Here is a 21,855-nt window from a genome sequence, read left to right as displayed (position 1 = left end):
TTTAAAGGCAGTTTGAGTGACTAATTAAATGAGCATTGTTTTAAATAAAAGGAGACACAGAACAACCGTATTTTGTGTTGGTGTTAGCAGTAACATCTGTCCCTTCCTTTTGTTGCTGTTTTTAATGTTTAATGTTTTAATGTTCCTTTGGAGGCAATGAAACTGATGAAATTATATGTAAAATTAAATGCGGATAATTAACTGTGACTGGCTTTTACAGTATCCAAAAAGCCACCGAGAGTCACCACATTTTCATTTGAATGTTGTGTTCAGCTGATTGGTGCACAAGAGAGTGTGGCATCATGCTTGTCCAAAGGAAGTCCTGCCCATCTCAGAATGACAACGACAAAAGCCCAGAGGAAAGAAAATAAGTCTCTCATATGTAGAATTAACCAGAACTCTTAAAAAGTAGCAGAAAATATGGAATTTATGTTCAACCCTAATATAAGTAGTTTTATTTGCTTCTATCACTCTTTTTTTTAAATTTTAATATTTTTGGGAAATTGATTCTTTTGTGCAGTCTATTATAATATTTATGGTATTTTTATAGATCTGATCTGAAAACGTATGGAGGCAAAGCACTCTCAGCCTTTATATTCCTCAGCTGATGTGTCATAAAGCACAATGTTTTTGTTTCATTCATGCCTCATAAAGTTGTGCATCCACTCATCAACTAAATGAATGTTACCTTCGTGCTGTTTCAAAACACTAACATAACACTGAAAGATGCAGAAAGTTCGGAAACGTTCGCTTAACAGAGAATCACACGTTCTTGAGTCGGTGCTGCTGTGGCGTGAGACCACTTCTAGCAGCCTTCCACCTAACTTAATGCTTCCCCCTCGTGTCTCGCCGCCTCACCGTGAAGCTCTGTGAGGGCATGTTCAACATCTCTTAATGAAGGATGGCACTGCAGCCTCACAAGGTGGAGGTGATGCCAAAAAATAAATAAATAAATACAATTTTAATTAAATTAAAAAAAAAAAAAAAATTCTGCTATGTAAAAAAGAAAACTGCTGGAGGAACTTTTTGTTCAGGATGTTAAATAGAAAAGTAAAACAAAAAAAGAATGAACAAAACTTAAATGTTATCAATAAAATAGACTAAAAGTAACAGAAATAATCATTATGCAGAATGGCATCTTTCATATAAAATAATTATGTTAATATTTCATTAACATATATGCAGCAGTGCTTTACATGCTTTTTTTACATTCATATTTGCTTTCAGTTTATTTTTCTATACATTTAAACTTTTTTACTTTCCATCTTTTCTTTGTACAGTCTTGGATCAAGGTAAAGTTCTGAATAAATAACAAAAAAAAAAAAATTAAATACATTTTTAAAATCCACATAGTCTTTAAATAAAATCTTCAGGGCACGAAATCTTGCTGATTACGTTGTTTTTCCAGAGGTCGGCTCATCCATAACTGGCCTGTCTAACCCAGACGGGGTCCTAATCCTCTATCATATCTGCTGTATGTATATTTCCACATGCAGGATGCCGATGCCTGCATTAACAGTCTGCTGGGGATCGTCCACATCATTATTTCTGGCACTATAATGGGCCACTGTGTCGATGCCAGCTGTTGAGGTCAAAGCTGTGGCCCAGAATTCAAGAGTGTGCACGAGGTCAGCGGGGTCCAGACATCTTAGGTCGGCCTAACGGGGCCGGTCGACCAGAAGGCCCTTTTATGTCACATGGAGCGTGGACTTATTGATGAATAATGTCTGCTCTTTAGGCTCTCGCTCGGTTCCCTCGTCTCCCTTATTTAAAATGGCAAAATCTCCGAGCTATCAGACGAGATTTCAAACATGCTGTTTGAGCTGATGTCAGATAGGTCAGTGTCGGGGGGGCCCCCCGCGTGAAAACAGACCTCCAGGCCCCCGCTGCCACTGTCAGAAATGCTTCTTAATCTGGGTTTTATACCTGCTCTGAAACTCCAAAAAGAACACTCCAGATTACAACCATTGAAACTGACACATACTTCTCCAGCTTAATCCCCATTAGCCCTCACCCCGCTGCACCCCCAGCCCCATTCACTGGGACAAACCAGAAGGCATTCTGGGGGCTGTTTGCTTTTGTTGCACCAGCTTCTTGCGCTCTCAAAAAAAAAATCCCGTTCACAAAAATAAGTTTGTTGTTTTGTCTTTGCCTGTTGGAATTTTATCTCAGATTCCTAAAGCACATTTAAAACTTGGCTCAGATAAACTACTGATGCCTGTTTGTTTAACCCTTGATCGGCAAATTAACCCCTGTTAGAGCCAGCTTGGCAGTTCAGCACAAAGGATCAGGACGCGTGATATTTTAAGCACATTATGGACTACTGCAGCGCATATCCAATGTGCACATTTTACAAGGGTTTGGCATAGCAGCATCTCGTTTCTTTAGTTTTATGAAAGTGCATCGCTTCTAAGGTCAGTCGCAGGTAACGCGTTTTAGCCCCTGCGGGTGTGGGTGAGAGTGAAGGAGGACTTGTGTTGGAATATAAGCAAAACACAGATCAGTGGGGGAACTCGAATCAGCTGCCACGTAACGCCACTGATGTCAGGAAATGGGGTCAAATGTTAAATAAAAATCAAAGGAAGATGTGTTGGTCATCTCTGAGGAGCTGGATCCCAAATCAAACAGCTTTTTCTCTCATAGTTTTTTCCCCAAATACTGTCCTTGAGCACACTGAACTCTGAACTCCGAGGCTCAGTCTGTTTGTCAGACTTGAACAGATCTGTTAAAGGACAAAAGAAGAAGTACACAGAGGGACATGGAGCTGAACACTCTCGAATGGAGGTATCGCGTGTGAAAGGAGCGAAGTACACTCAAGGTAGCAGCTGACTGCCGTGGAGAGTGCACTGCCCCCCGAGGTCAAAGCACTTCTGTCATATTAGCTTATACACCAAGGTCCATATTTTTCAATAAATCATGGCCCTGAAGGATTGCCGGGAGCACACGGGCTATTAAAGCTGCAGTCCACCTACTCAGCCTAATGAGGAAAGTTACTGTGAGGCCTAATTTTGGATAATATCCAGCTGAGAGGTTCAGTATGTTATTATTAATTCACTAAAACAACAACAAAAAAAAAAACACTTATTGTTTTTTGTGAATTTGAAACGTGCAAAATTTGAAAAGAGCAGTGAATATAGAAACCATTTTAGATATATAAATCAATTGTTCAATTTTAAAGTTTATGGTGTAAAGTGACTGGGAAAAAAATAATATTGTGGATGAACATAACTAGAATTCCTTAATCTGTTTTATCTAAAACGCAAATAAAAAAAACGTGCACTTCCTCCTTCAGCGTTGGTCGATGGTCCATGTCTCCGCGGAGTCTGAGGGCCCTCTGATTAAACATGAGCTACATGCGGAGGGGGCGGGTTTAAAAAAGAAAAAGAGAGGGCATAGGCATCATGAAAGATGAAAGAGTCTATAATATGAGCCTGTGGGACAGATTTCCGCAGAAAGTCCTGTTTTCCCTCCTCTTGTCACGCAAGTCCTCAGAAAGACACTCGCCTCCGCCGCCCTGGGACTCGAACCCGTAAGGTTAAGGTGACAGGGACTCATTTACTATTTATTTATTTATTGTGGATTCATCCTGATAGTCACGTGTTTACGTTTCGGTTCGTGAAAGCATCTTGACTTATTTAGCGACGCGTCGTCAGCGACGTTCAGGGCCAAACCATGTGAGCGTCGAATGGGTGAAACAAACATTAATTTATACGTCGAGTTTAACAAATAGACTCGGTATATATATATATATATTTTTTTATGTTTGCAGTGGTCATTGAGTTTGTCTGCCATACTCCATTAAGTTTATTAAATTTTTGGTGGACGGAGACTCAAACTTATCCATTTAAAGGCGAGTTGGACCCTTTAGCAGTAGCCTGGATGCTGAACATTATCTTTTCGAGAAGCTGTTCTGATGTTTGCCTTTTCATGTAAGCTGTGCTCTTTTACCACGTTTTAGTAATTAATTAACTTATTTATTGGACTAATAACTACACCAGACTGTTACAAGGTCGTAATTATTGCATGTTGCATGCGCAAGGAATCAACGAACACGTCCGCCTCATTTATGTCGGCCTACACGGAGATTTTCTTTTCTTTCATCCATTAAGCAGATAACATGTTACTTCTTATTATTAATGAAGTAGTAAAAAATATGTAGGGATTTTAAAGAAGTTAAAGAGGTCGGCCAGACTTACCCTTTGTCTCAAACTTGTGAAAGTGAAAGCTGATCAGAAGTCAGTTGAGGCCTGTAGCTATAACGTCACAATAATAAACCTTCAGTCAGTATTTTATTATTTTAGGGCAGCCTGTCAGTTATTTGGATATTTTGATCAGTGAGTAATTATGAAAATTCTTAGGCTAAAGGTGCAAAACATTTTTGAACTTTACAGAAAAAAAAAAACAAGTAGAAAATAACTAGAGGGTGCTGGAGATTTGAAAGTATATTTATTTATTTAGTTCAAATGCATAAATAAAAAGGTTATTTAGTTCACATACAGATTTCACTCAGTTTCCTTACTGCATCTATGTTTCCTACGTGTTTTATAAGGAGATTAATTCAGTTAATTTCCCTCAAACACGTGTCATTTAAGCTGCAGGAACCTTTTGCTGAAAGTGGTAACAGGAAGGATTTCTTTTTAAATTGGAACATGTTTTTCTTTTTCTTTTTTTGCACTGGTCCACACTAAACAAGTCTAACACGATGTAATATTCCCATATCAAATACTTAATCGATTAGGTGTATGTTACAAATAAAATGATGAAACTCTTATTAAAAAAAAAGAAGAGGAAAGAAAGAAAAAATATTTCTACTCTCCTGCTTCATTTGCGTTGTTTTGGGAGTCATTTAAAGCTACAGTGCTGCTCTCTAACACTTGGCACCGATGTTGTGTGACTGTCAACGTCCGGGTCTGGTTTCTGTATCAGTGCTGGCTCATTTTGACGGGCGGGACAATTATTTCACATTGAAGAAGCCAAATATCTTTAAACTGATTTTATTAGCGGAGAGACGCTTATCCCTTGTGCTGTACATTAAACAGACGGAGCTGTTGCTGAACAATGCTCATGTGTTCCTAGTTAACAAACAGAATCAAGAAAAAGGTGAAGCCAGCTCACACCGTTACTTAATGTGTGCTAATCATTCAGATTCTGTGTCGTGAAAGAAGCTCATTTGAAGCCGTTTCAGGGGGAGGCAGCGAGGGAGGGAGGTGGCTTTAATGCCTCGAGCTGTTCTCAGGGGCTACGAGGCCTAAAACTCCACTTATCGTAATCTCCTGTTGGAGTTCAGTTCCGTGGAAACCCGCAAACGGAAAGCCTTCCTCCCTCTGGCTGCTCATGACAAATGTTATTCTGGTTTGTGTCACTGGGTGTGATGAAGAGAAACAGAAATTTGTGGCTGAGAGCGTGATGCACGCAGCTTCAGCTTTGACTGGTTTAAAGGGTTCACGTCGATTAGCTTCTTCTGTGCCTGGACAACGAATGTGATTATATAAAAAAAAAAATAAGAATGTGAGTCAGAAAAACAGCTGAAAATTATTAAAGCAGAGAGCAAGTATGTGTTCAAAGTAGTTTTTTTTATTATTTATTTTCTTTTAAATCCATAATTGTATTATCACCGTCAGCCAGCTGAGAGCAGCAAAGGACAAATTCAACCTTGAACTAAAAGAGAAAAGCATAAAGCAGGCATATCTGGAGATTATAAACTCAACTCTCTAAAATTATGATAAAGAATATAAGAAAATACACCAGGGTTAGTTGTTCGTGCATCTTTATGTTTTTCTGAAGCCAAATAAAAAACAAAACTTGTGCCTGCTCCCCCAAAAATGACAGAACGAGCAAACTGATCTGCGATCGAGTTAGCTAATTTAGCTCATATCGAAACATTTCTTTTAAAAGGCACAAATGCTGCTGGTGGTGCACGGTGCAGTGTGTGCTTTTCTTTCCTTCTTTCTTTTCTGCTGCTGCATGACGCTGAAACCTGATTCTCAGCTGCAACAGCGGCTTCCTGCCGCTAGATGGCACTGGTGTCACACCTTCTCCTCTGGGCCGCTGCTGCTTCTGAATTATTCAGTCCAACCCTCGTGCAGAAAATGAGTAGAAAATTGTCAGTCTGAAATGAAGCTGGCGCTGATTCCGACGACAGATGCAGAAGAAAACGTGTATTATTGTCATGCTGCAATAGTAAAATACTTACAGAAGGCTGCCAAGGCTGTTAATAATCATCCGACAACCCTATCATTTTTATTACATTGTGTCCTCTTTTCATTAGTCTGTGGGAGTCACTTTGCCAGTACAGATGAGTTCCTAACAATATTTTATTAAAACAAATGGATGTGCACATTTGAAGGCTACAACTTATGGGACATGCATATACATGAATATGTATCTCCAATAGCCAGCTACATATATATACATGCATATACATGACATGCAAATCATTGTTTGGGCTTTTGCAGAGCTTGTAGGCATATAGTCAAACTCGTGGATTACTCATTCTGCGCAGCGCGTGTACTGCAAATTTGCAAACGTGGAAGGGTTGCATTCAAAGTCTACTTTCAAGTACAAACTCCCGAGATGTCCCTTTTCAAATGAGCGCACAAGTGAAAGAATCGTTTACTCTTTCTCACTTTAAAGTCTGCATTCATCACTCTGTATTCCCCGGCGTCCCCTGGGACGCATTTGCATCCGCGTTGGTGTTTATTTCTCTCCCCCTTTAAAGCTTCAGTGCTGTCCAAAAAAAAAAAAAAAAAACAATCAATGGAAATCTCATTAATGGATCATTTGCTTGAAACGCGCGGGAAAGGCTCATCTATCACAAACATTGCGTGAGCCGCTGCAGGACGAAATTACATTTTCATCCGTTACCTGAGATTATTTTGTCAGCGGCAAATGTTATGATGTCCCCGCTGAACCGGAGTGCTGCTGCGGAAGAAGCGCGTCTTTAAGGTGTGGACTTCTCTTATGATGACTCCAGGTGAATATGTCGTTGCTCTGTGTTGGATTTGTTCATTGGGGGTGTTCACTGCTATTTTGCCACATTTCGTCAGCTTGATCTATTGGTTTTGCTTTATGCTGCAAAGTGAAACCAATCTGCAAACCGATGGTGTTTTGACTTAGGTTAAGATTGTTGCCTTGAATATGCCAGAGAGGGTTTCATTTTGCGTGTTCCAAATGTTTAAATCAATATGCCGGAGGACACTTTGACTTAAATTTGAACATTTTAGAGACTTTTCATTGCTCTCTCTGAATAATGCATCACTTGAGGTCGGTGTTGGCCGTGAACCTGCCGGGGAGTCAGCTCGCCGGGAGAAGACGGACAGGCCGGTCTGCTTAGAGAGCGGACCTTCAGCTTTCTCTGAGGAATTATCGAGTGCTTTGGTTGGGAAATGAAGACGAGCATAAGTCCGTGCCAATTATGCACGGCCGGCTGGAGACACGGAGAGTGCGCGTCTGAGGCTAAGGCTGTCTCGGCCCCCTGTGCCTGATGCACAGCTTAATTCATTTCAGAGAGGACGGAGGTCTCCTTCACATGCATGCCGCACGCCTGCCCTCTCCACAGACTATCAAATCAAATTAGTCCCTCCGAGGAGCTTAGATGGGGAATATCACCTGTCACAAGGTTCTTGTCTCAAACGGGAAAGACGCACGTGGCCATCTCTTGGAAGGGGAGAAACCCTTCCATCATAATGCAAATTAGTGCCACTGCTTTCACATCTCCACGATTATAAGAATCAGCGTGCGGGCTGCACGGGCTCTGCTGACGCGCACTTCTGCCGAGTCCATCTAGATTTGGTCATTTGCGTCGCCTCAAGCTGTCCTCCTCCTCCTCCTCCTCCTCCTCCTCCAGCAGCCCGAGCAGCGGCGCGCTTTAGAGAATCACTTGATTCTCCGACGCAAAACATCTTATTTAATAACAAGACAGAGAGGCATTAAAGCTGAGAGCGGCGCAGAGCCAGCTCTGAAGATGTATCGACCTTGATACGGGAGCAGTGGCTGCTACTTTTCTACCACTCCACTAAGTTTGTTGATCAGAAAATGATGAATTTGGTGGAATTTAATTGAATTTCTTTCTTTCTTTCTTTCTTTTTTACATATTCATTCTCTCTCCTTTAGTGAAATACATTCTTGAGAACATGAGACAATACAGTGCAAAGTACTAGAACTTCAAAATGTCATGATGAACAACCCGGCTTCATTTTATTTATTTATTTATTTTGAACAGCTTCACTTTGACACGTGCTCAGGCTGTTTCCCTGCCTCGAACAAGACATGAAAGAAGATGTTGAATTACCTGCATAAAACGCACAGTTATCATTTGACTCACACCGATCTGGCACAACATTATGACCACCTTCTTAATATCGCGCAGGTCTCCCTCGTGCCTCCAAAACAGTTGTGGCTCATCAGAGAATGGACGTGGGTCTTCTGAGGGTGTCCTGTGGTGTCTGGCCACAGGATGATGTTAAAAGGGGGTTGAAGGGACGGGCCTCTGTGGATCACCCCACTAGTGATGTTCCACCACCATCTGATAATGAGTAAAATTCAGGCCGATATCGGCGATACCGTTGTGATACTTTGTGCAAATACACCTGATGTGTCTGGTGAATCTAAAAACAATGTAGTGTATTTCAAATACAAGACACAAGAGTAATTTATTCAGTTATTTTGAACTCGGAAGTATATTGAGGCCTCATTTACTATATAGCTGAGCAGAACAACAGAAAAAGCAAACAGAGGACACAGTCAAACAAAATATGTGGATATGTGGTGTTTTAAATGATGAGAATAAGTAAAATAATGAGACTTTTAAAATAAATTATTGTTAACTTATGAACAACTACTGTAAAAATGAAAACTTGCATCTTATTTCTGACTCTGTTCTCTCCTCTTCTGTCCTCCTCATCATAAATGCCTCGTGTTCTGTGTTGTGATTCAACCTGAGGGGTTTCACAAGGTTTGTTGTGTTGCCACTACTCAGTAGTTTAATTTCCACTGTGTCCATGTTAATGATATACATTACCTCAAATGGCTGAAGTATCAGTAAATAAATATCGATATTTTCATTTGAGAATCAATTTTGGAGCATAAATACCTATTGATACCTCCGATATATAATTTTTTATATTTTATCGATCCGCATATCACTATAGCCATCCTGCTGGGGATGTCTGCTGCCATCAAGGAGTGTCATATTTATGAGGTGAGGGTGTCTGCTTTGGTCTAGGTGGGTCTACCTGTCTAAGTAACATCCACGCAAATCACCGACCATTATCACAGCACGGTCATGGTATTTAATCCTCCCCTCGTAGTCATAATGTTGCGGCTGACTGGTGTTCTAGCTCACGCAGTCGTCACTTTTTATCCCGTCCTCTGCACACCTCTCTGCACAGCCCGCCTTTCGTCATAACCCATTACTCCCTCCACGTGTGTTATTCGCGTCCCGTGCAGCCAAACTGGAGCCTTGTCACTGAGCATCACAGCCGCTTCACTTCCCTACTCTCCTCGATCTTCGAGTGGCACAGTGCCACCAAGGTTTTCGCCGCCTTATCAGCTTCCCAGATGGCGCTGCGATACGCAGGCTGCTCCTTCTTCTGGCTTTCCCCTGCTTATGGTGGAGCGTTGCTCTGCTGGCCGCAGATGTGCGTCCCCTCTCCAACATCCTCACCTCTTACGGCTAGCTGCGACAGAGCAGTGAGGCCACAGGTGGCTGACGTACCTGTCACAGACCTAAAACTTAATCACGCGCCCTCACTGAGCTCGCAGACGTCCCCTGTCTCCCCTCTGCTCACAACACCTGTGACCGCAGCGTGTGTGTTGGTATGTTGGACAACGTAATATACCAGACAAGCCTATAAAAACTGCTCCCTGGGTACTGCGCACAGCTGCCCACTTCTCAGAGTGGGCTCACCACTCTTTGTGTCCATGAATCGATGGGTGCAGAGAACACATTTTTCAGGTTCTTTTTCGCTGAGTCACATCTTTAATAGAAGTTTTTCCCCACTAGAACACTTGAGAACTCTTTCTCCTAACAGTCTCCACCTAAAGTGTCTAGTCACTGTTAGTTTAACACGACTTAGGGACTGTTGAGTATAATCTGACGGACTAACGCTAAAAAGGTTTCAGAGTGAATCTTCTGCGTGGCTCTCATTCCACTTGTAATCATTTTCCCCAACCCACATTTGCAATTTAAATCCACACCGAGCCTTTATGTTGATGCTCTAGTCCATTCTCACCAAGACCTTGACTTGCTCTTATCCACGGTGCTAAATTATTTATCCTGCCCTGCTACCCTGACACTGACTGTGCGAGTGGGCATTAGATTATGCATGAGGTAAAGAAATACACAAGGAGAAAGGATGACAGTGTGGATAAAAACCTGCGCAGGAATCAGGTTCTCCGGATCACAAAGCATCAAAAAAAAGATAATGTAGGTGTCGAAATCTAAGGCGAAGATATTGTCATTTCCCATCTCTACACTCCAACAGCCGTCTTCCATTTATGTGAAACTAACTCCCTGTTTAACTGGATGGAGGAATCGCAGAGATAACAGCCACAGCTGAGCCAGGTGCAGAAATAGCAGTTGTTCTCCAGGGGATCCGTGTAATATGAAATCCCTGACAATGACCAGCAGCAAAAGCTCTTAAACAGCGGTGTGCTTTCCCTCACGACTGAGAAAACTTTCGATTTAAAGGCTGCGCGCTACAGCAGAACACTACGAAAGGCTTGCCACTGACTGACAAGTCTGTTCCCTCAATTAATCATCCGGAGCAGCCGCAGCTAAGGCCTCTTAACGTCAGAAACTGTAGGTAATCAGCAGCGACACTCGCCTCCTGTTTTAATGCTGTCCTCGGGCTAATCAGCTCGTAGCCGCGTAGAAATGACATTCACTTTATTGACTCGCGAACGGCACAATCAACAGATGTGTGATCCGCGATAATGGCAGCGTTGTCCCACCACCGACAGCTGCATCGATCAGCCCAGTGAATTCATTCATTCCAGGTGAGATAAGGAGGAAGCGAGAGCAACAAACCTCCCAAGTTTTTTTCCCCTAATAAATTCTCTGAGGAGTGAAATAAAAGTGGTGGCCCTGTTTGTGTGATATCGTCAGTAACACATCAAAGCTGCCCGAACAACAGGATGGTTTTGATTGTTCAACACTTCAGTGGGCAACTTCCATCGTGCTCTACTTTCAGCGTGTGACACAATAGCCGGCGTTTCCACCTCTGTTTACGGCTCTTGTCATTTTTTTTATGAGGACTGTGCTGCTGTAATGGGTTACTGGAGGGTAAACTGGAGACACCATCAGGAGGGTTTCAAGGCAGGAGATGTGATTTCAGTTGGGGCAAACTGTTGCTAATTCAGGGGATGCAATGGTTGTTCATTTGTTGACTCCGTCAGTGCCTCAGCCTGGACTCTCCGAGGTTTCCTTTAGGATAGAGATTTATTTATAAGGGCGGCACAGTGGTGAGGCGCTGATGCCTCACAACACGAAGGTTCTGGGTTTGTTTTTCTGTGTGGAGTTTGCATGTTCTCCCTGTGTCTGTGTGGATTGTGTTACAGTCCAAATTGTCAATTCTCACTTGAAAAGTCTTTTAAGTCTTTTAAAGTAGTTAAACTGTTTGATGCAAATGCATTTCTCAAAATAATATCTCCAAGGTTTTATATCTATAATATCTATTTCCTCTAGTGATGATTTTTTTAAAAAAAAAATTTTTAGCATTTGTGTTTCCATAACTCTACACTGAGAAGAAATGTATGACTCTGTGGATTATCCAAGACACAGCAACGTTATGATAGAGATGAATTCCTCTCAGATCCGTTGGTTTTGAAAGACAATTATTGTGATGATTGACGATTATTGTGTAATTTTTCACGTTACCTTGTGTGGTATTTGGCCAGAATCTCTTCAGACTTAAAGGGAAAATGAAAACTACACGTGTTGGTGCTTGTACTGCGAATTATATCCGAAATACGACCTTTGCTAAAGTCAAATATTAAAAAGTTGCTGAAATCAAAGATTTAAGAAGTTTATTTTTTGTCATTTCCACCTCGCCTGCTAGCGAGTCGCCACTTTGAAGTGATGCAATCGAATATCTCACAGGGCAGATTGGATCCCCCCTGAGCACTGTTGGAAATGGAAAGAGATCTTTCTCAAGCTCTCTCTTTTTTCTTTCTCTGTCTGTTGCTATCGGAATCGCCAAGCCAACCAACCCCATGGCAAGATGGCGTCACCAATCCTAAAAAACGTATAACGGTCGCCGTGTGTTACATATTATCGATAAGAGTGGAACTCCGTCTATAAAATGTGGTTTACTTGGTTGAGTGCTTCGCTTCCTCTTTAAGATTGTGTTTTTCAGTAGTGTCTCAGCCTGCTGTGTTCAGAAAAGTGTTTTCCATGTTTCCATAGATGGCTTCCTTTGCTCAAACCATCTGTCTCCTCCATCTAAAATATGCATGTGTTGTCGAGAGAACGTCCCTTCAGGTTTAGGTGGACCTTTGAGTACTGACCTGACAAGTTGGCTCTCCTGAGTTGAGTCGTGCTCTTGTGAAGTTGCCACTTTATTTCTAGAGCTCTGAACATTCCTCTCTGCACTATAACTGTTCTTAAGGTACATTGTTTTGCTTTTGCCGAGGTGTTTTATCCTTAGGGTGAACAAGTTTCTGTCTCAGTGTGTTGCCAGGCTTCAAATGCACAGGGACGCGACGTTCTTTGAAAATACTCTTTATCGCGGTTATTTGAGTCTTTTTCCATTCATCTGTGTAAAAACACCAGGTTGACACTATCAGAAATTTCCATCACTATCTCCACATCTATTTCCACAGTCTGAAGCTTGACTGGAGCTCCTTTAATGATGCCACTGATAACCCCCCTCCTGCTGCTGTGATTAAACATCACCCGAGGGCAGAGATAGTGCCATCAACTGTTCATCCAAATTCATTTAACTTCTTATATGGTGAGAGTACCGTATATAGGCAAATAACTGCAGAAAATAATGAACCTACCTGTCTCCAGGAAGCATTTTCAGGTACTGGGATCTTTTGTTAATGAAGTAGCACCATCCTCCATTCTTCAATTTTTGCAAATATTCCTTAACCTAAATCTAGTACGTGAGATTTTTTGGTCATATTTCTCAGTGAATCCCTGGGGGTGCCTCAGGGATCAGTACTGGGACCACTCTTATTTATTTCTGAAGAACAAAGACAACTGTTTGATCAGAGATGCTTATTAACCCCAGAACTTCCTGGTTGATAGAGACATAAGCACTCTTTCTCTCCGGGAAAGGTCTTTGTGATGTGCATCTGCTGGAGGAGAACTTTAACCAAGCTGCTCAAGCTGTGGGAGGTCGACAGAGAAAGGAAGATAATTTGAAAAAACATTAACCCCTGTGCAAATCAATCAGCCTACATTTTAAAATCAATAGACCCAGCCTCCGCAGTAATCGAGCAAACCATTTCTTCACTTCCACACGTGTTGTCGCTGGAATGAAATGTGACCGTTATCAGATATTCTGGGTCATTTTTAACGGCTCTGCTTCCAACGTCACATCACGCGTCTACAAGGATCTCTTTTTGATCAACCGAGCTTTGTGGCGCATAATTGAGGGATTCATTTGTCTCGGCTAGTCCGTCTGCTAAGTTTCAGCCTTCCAAGTAATTAAGGAGCTGTGGAACACCGAACACTGGATGGCCTCAGGGGGTTTAACTCTTTACTTTCATGCATCCATTAATGCACACAGCCAGAGCCTTCCATATGTACACTCATGCTTGGGGATTTGCCGCTTTCCTTCATGGGAGTTCTCATGTAAATTGAGACGGATGTTGTAATTATTCTTTGTTACTTGAAAGAAGACATTAATTATTACCTTCTATAGTTTATGTCCTTGTTTATTATCATAATTGACTGTGCGAAGGTCTCGTCTTCTAGTCACACACACAAATGTGAGGTAGATAGGGGCTTTACAGAACACAGAGGGTATTATTCAGACACGTGTCAGATCTTGCAACACATTTATCACAAGAATATTAATCTTTTCAGCCCTAATCCCATTACGATCACCTTGGCTTGGGCTGAGTGTGTATAAAAAATTCAGGCACGGAAAGCTGCCGGCCATAAACACAGATGTCACAAATCAGTCTGTGATTCATCGCAGTGTGCAGGTGTGTCCCACAGACTGAGCACACAGGAACTCACAAGGTTGTCAGATGTGCTTAAAACTGGGACAACAAATGCTCAAGAGCTGAGGGATGAAAGTGAAGCGTCGCTAACTGGTAGCTAATCAGTAGGCCCCAAACGGCTACAGTCAGAAGACAGAAAATGATATTATGAAATTCAAAAAGTACAATTATTGCCTTTGCTGCCCCCTGCTGTAGCGTGGGTGAAATGAGGAAGTGCTGCGAATAGAATTGCAACAGATCCCGGGTCTTTGGGAGAAGGGTCTGGATTACTTTTTGAATTATGCAATTGTAAAATCACCTCCATGAACAGAAGCCAGTATCCAGTCCAGGGTAAAAGAGATTTGACTTAACTCATCCCTGGGCACCATTCGAATTTAACGAGCAAGATTATGATATGATGATAAGCATTATTAATTATTATTAATGTCATTACTATAACACAGATTCCAGTAAGAGCTGTGCATAATGGGCTTCTTCATCTTTATCTGCACTACACCGTCAGGGGGTCCGCCACCGCCGAGCTAGCCGCCTCCATGAGCTTATGTGGCTTTTGTTAGCTCCCCAAGAAACGGCAGCTTGAAGCGCTGAAGACTGGCACCGATGCTGCAGCGAAACGTTGGCAGAGCTCCATTAAAAACAGGAAAACGTGCGAGCGAGACAACCTCACACCTTCATGACACTCCCAAAGCTTTAGGGAAACGTGTTGTTTTTCTGCAGGTTCGAGGCTCTTCACAGGCTGAGGGTATTAATAGGTCCCATTCTTATTTTGTGGCCTCATTACTCTTCAGTTTGGTGGCCCTGTTCTGTTTGTATGTTTTGTTAAAACACACACACAGCGCTGCTCTATGGAGACCTTGAGGATGGAAGGGAAAGTTTAGCCCACAGAAGAGACTCTATTACTGTAATATCACTTGTTTCACATAGTTAAGGTAAAAAAAACTTGCAGTTAAAAATAATATAGAATTACTGGCTTGCGGTTTTATGCCTTTGTTAACCAGGGAGGTTGCAGTATACACCGATCAGACGCAACATTATGACCACCTTCCTAATATTGTGTAGATCTTCCTTGTGTCTAAATAGCATCCACACAAATGCCCAATAAAGTTCCAAAAGTTTCCCAGCATAAGAGAGTATTGTCACAAGACGGTCAATCGCATCTTTAAGCATCACAGCTTGTGTTTTTTTTATGGTATTAAGTATTTTCTGAATGAACACAAAACATTTTAAGTCAGTTATTTTCAGCTCAGCTGATTTTACTTTTTGCCAGGCCTCTAATCCACAGCCAGATATTTAATTTGGGGTGCAGCAGTTGTTTCAGTAGCAATAACTCATGATGGAAGATGAACACTCAGAGACCTTTGAGGTGCTGGATGAAGCATGAGTCACTCCATTAACTTAAAACCCCAGAGCAGCCCCGAGCCGAGTCCCTATTTATGCAGAGAGCGGTGAATTGGCAAAACCTCAACATCAATAATTCGTCTGTACTCCCATCTGATCTCCTCCTCCCTGCTTCCAAACTCATTTACAGTTTGTTTGGATGAGAAGATGAAAAGTGTAGGCTTGAATCGACAGGGTTTTTTTTTTTTCCCCGACGCATGGTGGAAATTGTCTCGCGCACAAAAGCCAACAGCTGAAAGGGAGCTAATAGGATGAAATAATTGGGTGCTTAAACATTTGTTAAGTTTCAGAGTGATTTCGTTTGGCTGACATATGAGCCAATTTGTGGTGCTTTGTGTTACACTCCACAAAGAACCCTTTTCATACTTCCTTGGAATTGTTGTCCTCCTGCTGGCACACCGTGGGACACCGCAGCCAAACCGGTTGGCCTCCAGGTGCTGAGACAAATCCAGTAATCAAACGGCAAACACTGTGCCAGATACAGTTAACCTAACAGCTAAATCAGCCGGGGCGGGCTAAGATGGAGAGAAAGGAGCAGCACTGAGCAACGTTTAAACACTCTCCTGCAAAGATGCCGCTGATGGAGGCCACCACGGCTCATCTCGCAAAGATTTTATTCAAGAAAAAGAAGTCATATTGCAACCTTGTAATGTGCTTATAGTGCTAATAGAGAAAAAACATCGTTAGTGTCCTCGGCACTGAACGTGACGAACATTAGGAACATTCTTCTCATCTGCTAAGTGTAGGTGTAGTATAAAAGCTGGTAAAATGCATCGGAGACGGGTTAAGGAGTGTACGCCAAAGATTTTTGTCGTATGGTTCATTGGTGCATTGCTCGATAAGCTTCTGCAGTGTCATAAGATTATTATTATTTCCATCCAGTAATTTTTCACCAAGATCTTGTATTGGTGATGGGAGAGTCTGACCTAAGCCTTCTCAAGCACATCCCAAAGATTCCCAGTGGGGTTCAAGTCTGGACTCTGTGGTGGCTAATCCATGTGTGAAGATAATGTTTCATGCTCCCTGAACCACTCTTTCACAAGTTGAGCCCCATGAATCCTGGTATTGTCATCTTGGAATATGCTCGTACCTCCAGGGAAGAAGAAACATCCATTGAAGGAATAACCTGGTCATTCAGTATATCCAGGTAGTCAGCTGACCTCATTCTTTGGGCATAATGTTGCTGAACCTGGACCTGAGCAACTACAGCAACCCCAGATCATAGCACTGCCCTCACAGGCTGGTACAGTAGACACTAAACATAATGGGTTCATCACTTAATCTGCCTCTCTTCTTACCCTGATGCCCCATCACTCTGGAACAGGGTAAATCTGGACTCATCAGACCACATGACCTTCTTCCATTGCTCCTGTTCTTTATGCTCCCTAGCAGACTGAAGCTGTTTTTCCCCCCTGGTTAGCCTCACTGATTAGTGGTTTTCTTAAGGCTACACAGCTGTTCAGTCACAATCTCTTGACTTCATTTTTGAATTGCACATGTGGAAATTCTCTTACTTTCACTGATGTTTTTCTTCGATTTGATTTCACCAAACATTTTGGGATCGCGGATCACAATCAATCAGGATGTTTTTCCGATCACATTTCTTCCTGGAAGACGATGGTTCCTCACTGTCCTTCCAGCTTTTAATAATATGTTGGACCAATCTTAAGTTAGTAGTTTCTGCTTCAGTCTTCTTCAATGATTTGACCCTTTTTAAACATCTTTTCCATGACCACGGGATGTGTCCTTCAACGTGGTTGTTTAGGAAATGAGAAGCTACTCATTGCATCAGTTGGGGTTAAATAACTTGATGCCAGCTTATAGATAATATAGATAATAATCCATGCAGTAATTATCCAATAGAATAGTTAAATCCAGGTGGCAACTCTTTTGTACAAAGGAACAATGTTTCTGCACATCCTTCTGTCACATATAAAAGATCCTATAGCGTTAATTCACATTTGACTGTTTGAATTGCCATATACACAAAAAGAATTCTATAGTGGTTGTTTGACCTTTGTGTCTTTGTATATTTCCACACTGGGCTTTGTTTAATGATAAATCACTTTACAGTGTCTTGGCTGCATCTTTTACTGGGGTTGTTATTTTAGTTTTTGTCACTGCTATTGTCATTTTCTAAAGTTCAAGTCATGTTTTTAATGAGGTTTGAGCTTATTTCTATTTTTGACGCAGCTTTAGAGTTACAGCCTTGCCGTGCGTCGTCGCTCCCGGGCTGCTGCATGTCCTCTGCAGTCACTGAGTCTTTGAGGGACTTTTTGGTCTAAGTAACAAACTGACTTGTGTCTGAGCCCCTCTGAGTCACTGGGGCTGAAATCTGAGAATTCACTTGACACAACCAGTTTTACCCCCAGTTTTAATCTCTTTAAGGGTTTAATAGTTGGCCTACACTGATCAGGCAAAACATTATGACCATCTTCCTAATATTGTGTAAGTCATGTGCCTTGTGCCTCCAAAACAGTTGTGACTCATCAGAAAATTGATTTGGGGCTTTTGAGGGTGAGTGGATCATCCCACAAATACTTGATCAGTTTGAGATCCTTTTTAAATTGCTTGTTTTTAATTTAATCGTTATTTATTGCTGTACTGAATCTGCTATTTTACATCTTTAGTATTTACCATATACATATACTACTATACATCTCGACTCTTATATGGATAATTCTGCCTTATTACCTCCGCAGCAACCACTCATACTGTTATTGGCAGCAGTCCACACAATCTGCTGCTTTTGCCCACACACCTTTGCATATTTCTTCCCTTGCTCTTATAATGTGCTGCTCTTAACCCCAGTAATTACCCCTCAGGGATAAATAAAGCTTTTTCTAATTCTGATCCCGTTTGGTCTAAGTGTGTAGTGGACGACTGCCAGGTCCAAAGGTTGTCCATTTACTTCTCATGTCAGTGGTCATAATGTTGTGGCCGATCGGTGTATGTTGGGTGGTCACTTGTAGTGATTAAGCATCTTGAAAATGATCTTACAGACAGAGTGAAGCAAATGTAACGTCCAAGTTTCAAGCTTCACTCGGTTATTTGCTGTTTTCAACCTGCTGCCATAAAGGAAGACGCCTGCAGGTGATGAAATAAATGTAGCAATCAGACACTGCAAACACCGAGCCAGCCAGAGTCAAAACATTGTAAGTGTTCTTAAGTGTTACTGTAAGATGCAGCAGGCAACGGATTTAAGTAAAACAGCACTGAAGTTTGAGCTAGCTAAACATTTGTGAGCGAAGGGATTAGTAGAGACCTCAACAAAGATCGAAGGAGAGTTGAGCACTGAGCTCAAATGGAATACACTTTTTAAGTTGGTGAGAAACACGCAAATGTTATCTCCTACTATATATTTAATATTTTGGCTGTCACCTGAGTGTCTGAGAGACGTGCGGATATACTGAATAAGAATCTGAGGAAACTATGCACGCCCTCAATGTGTCGCCTTCGCTTTATCGAAAACGTACTGAAGGACACTTGAATCAAATAACTGACGCCATAAAGTCATCAGGAAAACGCTGATAACGCTTACGAAAATGAGACAGCAGGTTAGATGTAATTAGACTCCTTCAGTCACGAGAAAGAATACAAGTTTAACACACATTGCATTGGCTTCATCTTTCTGACCTGGCGGCTACATCTACTTATATTTAAAACACTCAGCTGGCGTCATGGATCACTAATTTGCTATGTTTCCACTGCCCCCAAGTACCAAAGAAACAAATCAGATTCAGAGATAATGGCGAAAGAACCAGCAATCTCCCGCAGCTTTAACGTAATAATATCGTCTGTGTCTGCGAGCGCACACATCGGCCATGCATGTGTAACTGCTGCCTTTTTGTCTATTGATGTATTGCTGGGCTTGAGGGCGCCATATCAAACAGAACATGTATATAAATGAGATGTCTCTCACTGATGTGTGGTGAATTTGTATTGATTTGTTCTCGCTGTTGGGCTCAAGGTTCACTTAACAGTGCAAAGCACGCTACACACACATTTGTTTGCTTAATATTTCTTGTTGGACTTGGAGGATCTTCAGCTGCTCTCCTCTGGAGAGGCGCTACCTTTGGCCCACAACACAGTCTCATTATGAGATAGTAAATGACATATTGTTTCCAGTGGCCTGCCGCCCTCCATCCCCGCTCAAGTAATTATCACCAAATTCACAGCGTGCCTGGAGGTTTGAGTTCCAAGCTATAATTATAATTCTGAATTACATTTGAGTTAAAAAAAAAAAAAAAAAAAAAAAAAAAAGACACATTGTTGGGCATTGTTGCCATGGAGAAGCTACTCATAACATATGAGTGGGTTTGAACAGCTGAAACTGGTTTCGCGATAGACTTTTGCTGGAGCTGAAGAGTCTGTTTGCCTTCATCTTCTTCCCCGAGGCTGGATGAGCTCAGCAAACAAAGCAATAAGAGTGACTTCTGTTCTTCTTCGTGTGTGCAAAGCCTGATGTTCTCAGCGGATCATAAAATGCGGTCAATGTATGACAAACGATAAACATCACCGTTCCACAAATGTATGGAGCTTAACATTTTTAAATTTGAGGAAACTGCACGCTACATGCTACATTTCAGTTTTGATCTTTAGTCTAATTAGGCTAATTCGTCCATTGACCTCCTGAGACCCCGTGTCCTCATAGGGGGACATTAAGTTTCAGGTTTGTAGAAGCTTAATCTACTTTATTTGTGTAAAAACGTGGTAGTGGTTATTTGAGCAGATTCATTCTGCAGCCAATCACAGGTACAAAACCTCATCTAATTTTATGGTTGAAACTTGTTTATTTATACTAATCAACTTTTCTAGTTTAATGTAACACAGAAATTCTATCAATAGTAACGAGCTTTATCTTCACTATTTAGCAAGTACTCGATTGAGGACGTTGGGACTTCATTATTTGCAATTCTGCATTTGCACGGCAATGTTCGGACATGAGAATTAACAGTTTTATATTGTTACATACTGGTAACTTGTATTATTTTTAGTGAAATAATCTCCATGTCCACACATGAGGCCATAATTTGTTACAAAAACTTCCTGTTCAAAGACGATGCTTAGTTTTTATAGTTCGTAGGTTCTACGAATCTCAAAAAGAGATAAATGGAGAAATTAAAAACCCTTACCAAACAAAAGCTCAGGCCTCAGGAGGTTAATGGTGTCTAACGTGTTAATTGCACATCAGCAATAATCAATATTTTCTTTCACATTTTAAGTACAGGGTGACCTATAAACTGAGGCTGTAGCCCACCCGGCAGTGACGCAGAGTTGATTTCAGCCTCTGTCACTCTGCTGCATGTCATCCCCTCTCTTCCTCTCCCTCATTATGTGCCTCTCTCCACTAGCAGTTATCAAATAATAGCTTTTACAATATGAAAGTCGTCTCCACTTTGTAAATAGTTTTATTTTATTTTTTTGGAACAGGTGAAATGCAGTTATGGACTTTCTACCCCCCTACCTACTAATGTTTTCTATATTAAACTTAACCTAGTGCCATTTAGAAATCTACATTTTTATTATCATTTTGCATTTAATATTAAGATATTCAAATAACACACAGGTTCAGATATTCATATTTTTTATTTTATGTGCAACAACGAGTGGCCCTGCAATAAACCTAACCTAACCGGTATATACCACTGACAGATAAAGGAAATAATTGACAGATTTAAACTTTAATCAGAGCTAAATGTAGTAGGGATAGTAAATCACTGAGCTACCTGATGGCACACATACGCCATGTCTCCTTCAGATGTTATTATTATCTGAGCATTTTCAGGTCTTTTCTTGTTTTCGCTTACTTAGCATAAAAAAATGCTGGATTCTTGTTATTGTAGATTTACAGAAATTTGAAATTGTGGCGAAAAATTTAAATAAATATATAAAAATGTCTAATCAACCAGAGATTTGGCGACCCCCCTGCAGTACCTCTGCGGACCCCCTGTTCAAGACCTATGTCCTAAAGTGAATTTACTTTCTTGTAATTTTTCCACGTTTTATCATGTGCTACTGCAACTTCTGCATCTTTGAAACTAATTCCCTTCACATACACATAAACACATATGTAGACAATGGACTCACTAAAATCTTCATGTTGACTCTTATTTATTATTTAGAATTTTTTTAAGACGATACAGGGACACTCACGCTCTCCACACAGCAGCTGTCACTGAGTAATGTTCCCAGTGTCGCGTGTGCTGGTTAATAATTAAAGGAAAGTCCTGGCAATGTTATATTTATTTCTATGGTCAGATCTGATGACGTGACAAAATG

The sequence above is a fragment of the Mugil cephalus genome, chromosome 1, assembly GCF_022458985.1.
Source record: "Mugil cephalus isolate CIBA_MC_2020 chromosome 1, CIBA_Mcephalus_1.1, whole genome shotgun sequence".
Lineage (NCBI taxonomy): Eukaryota > Metazoa > Chordata > Actinopteri > Mugiliformes > Mugilidae > Mugil > Mugil cephalus.
This window is presented reverse-complemented; position numbering follows the sequence as displayed.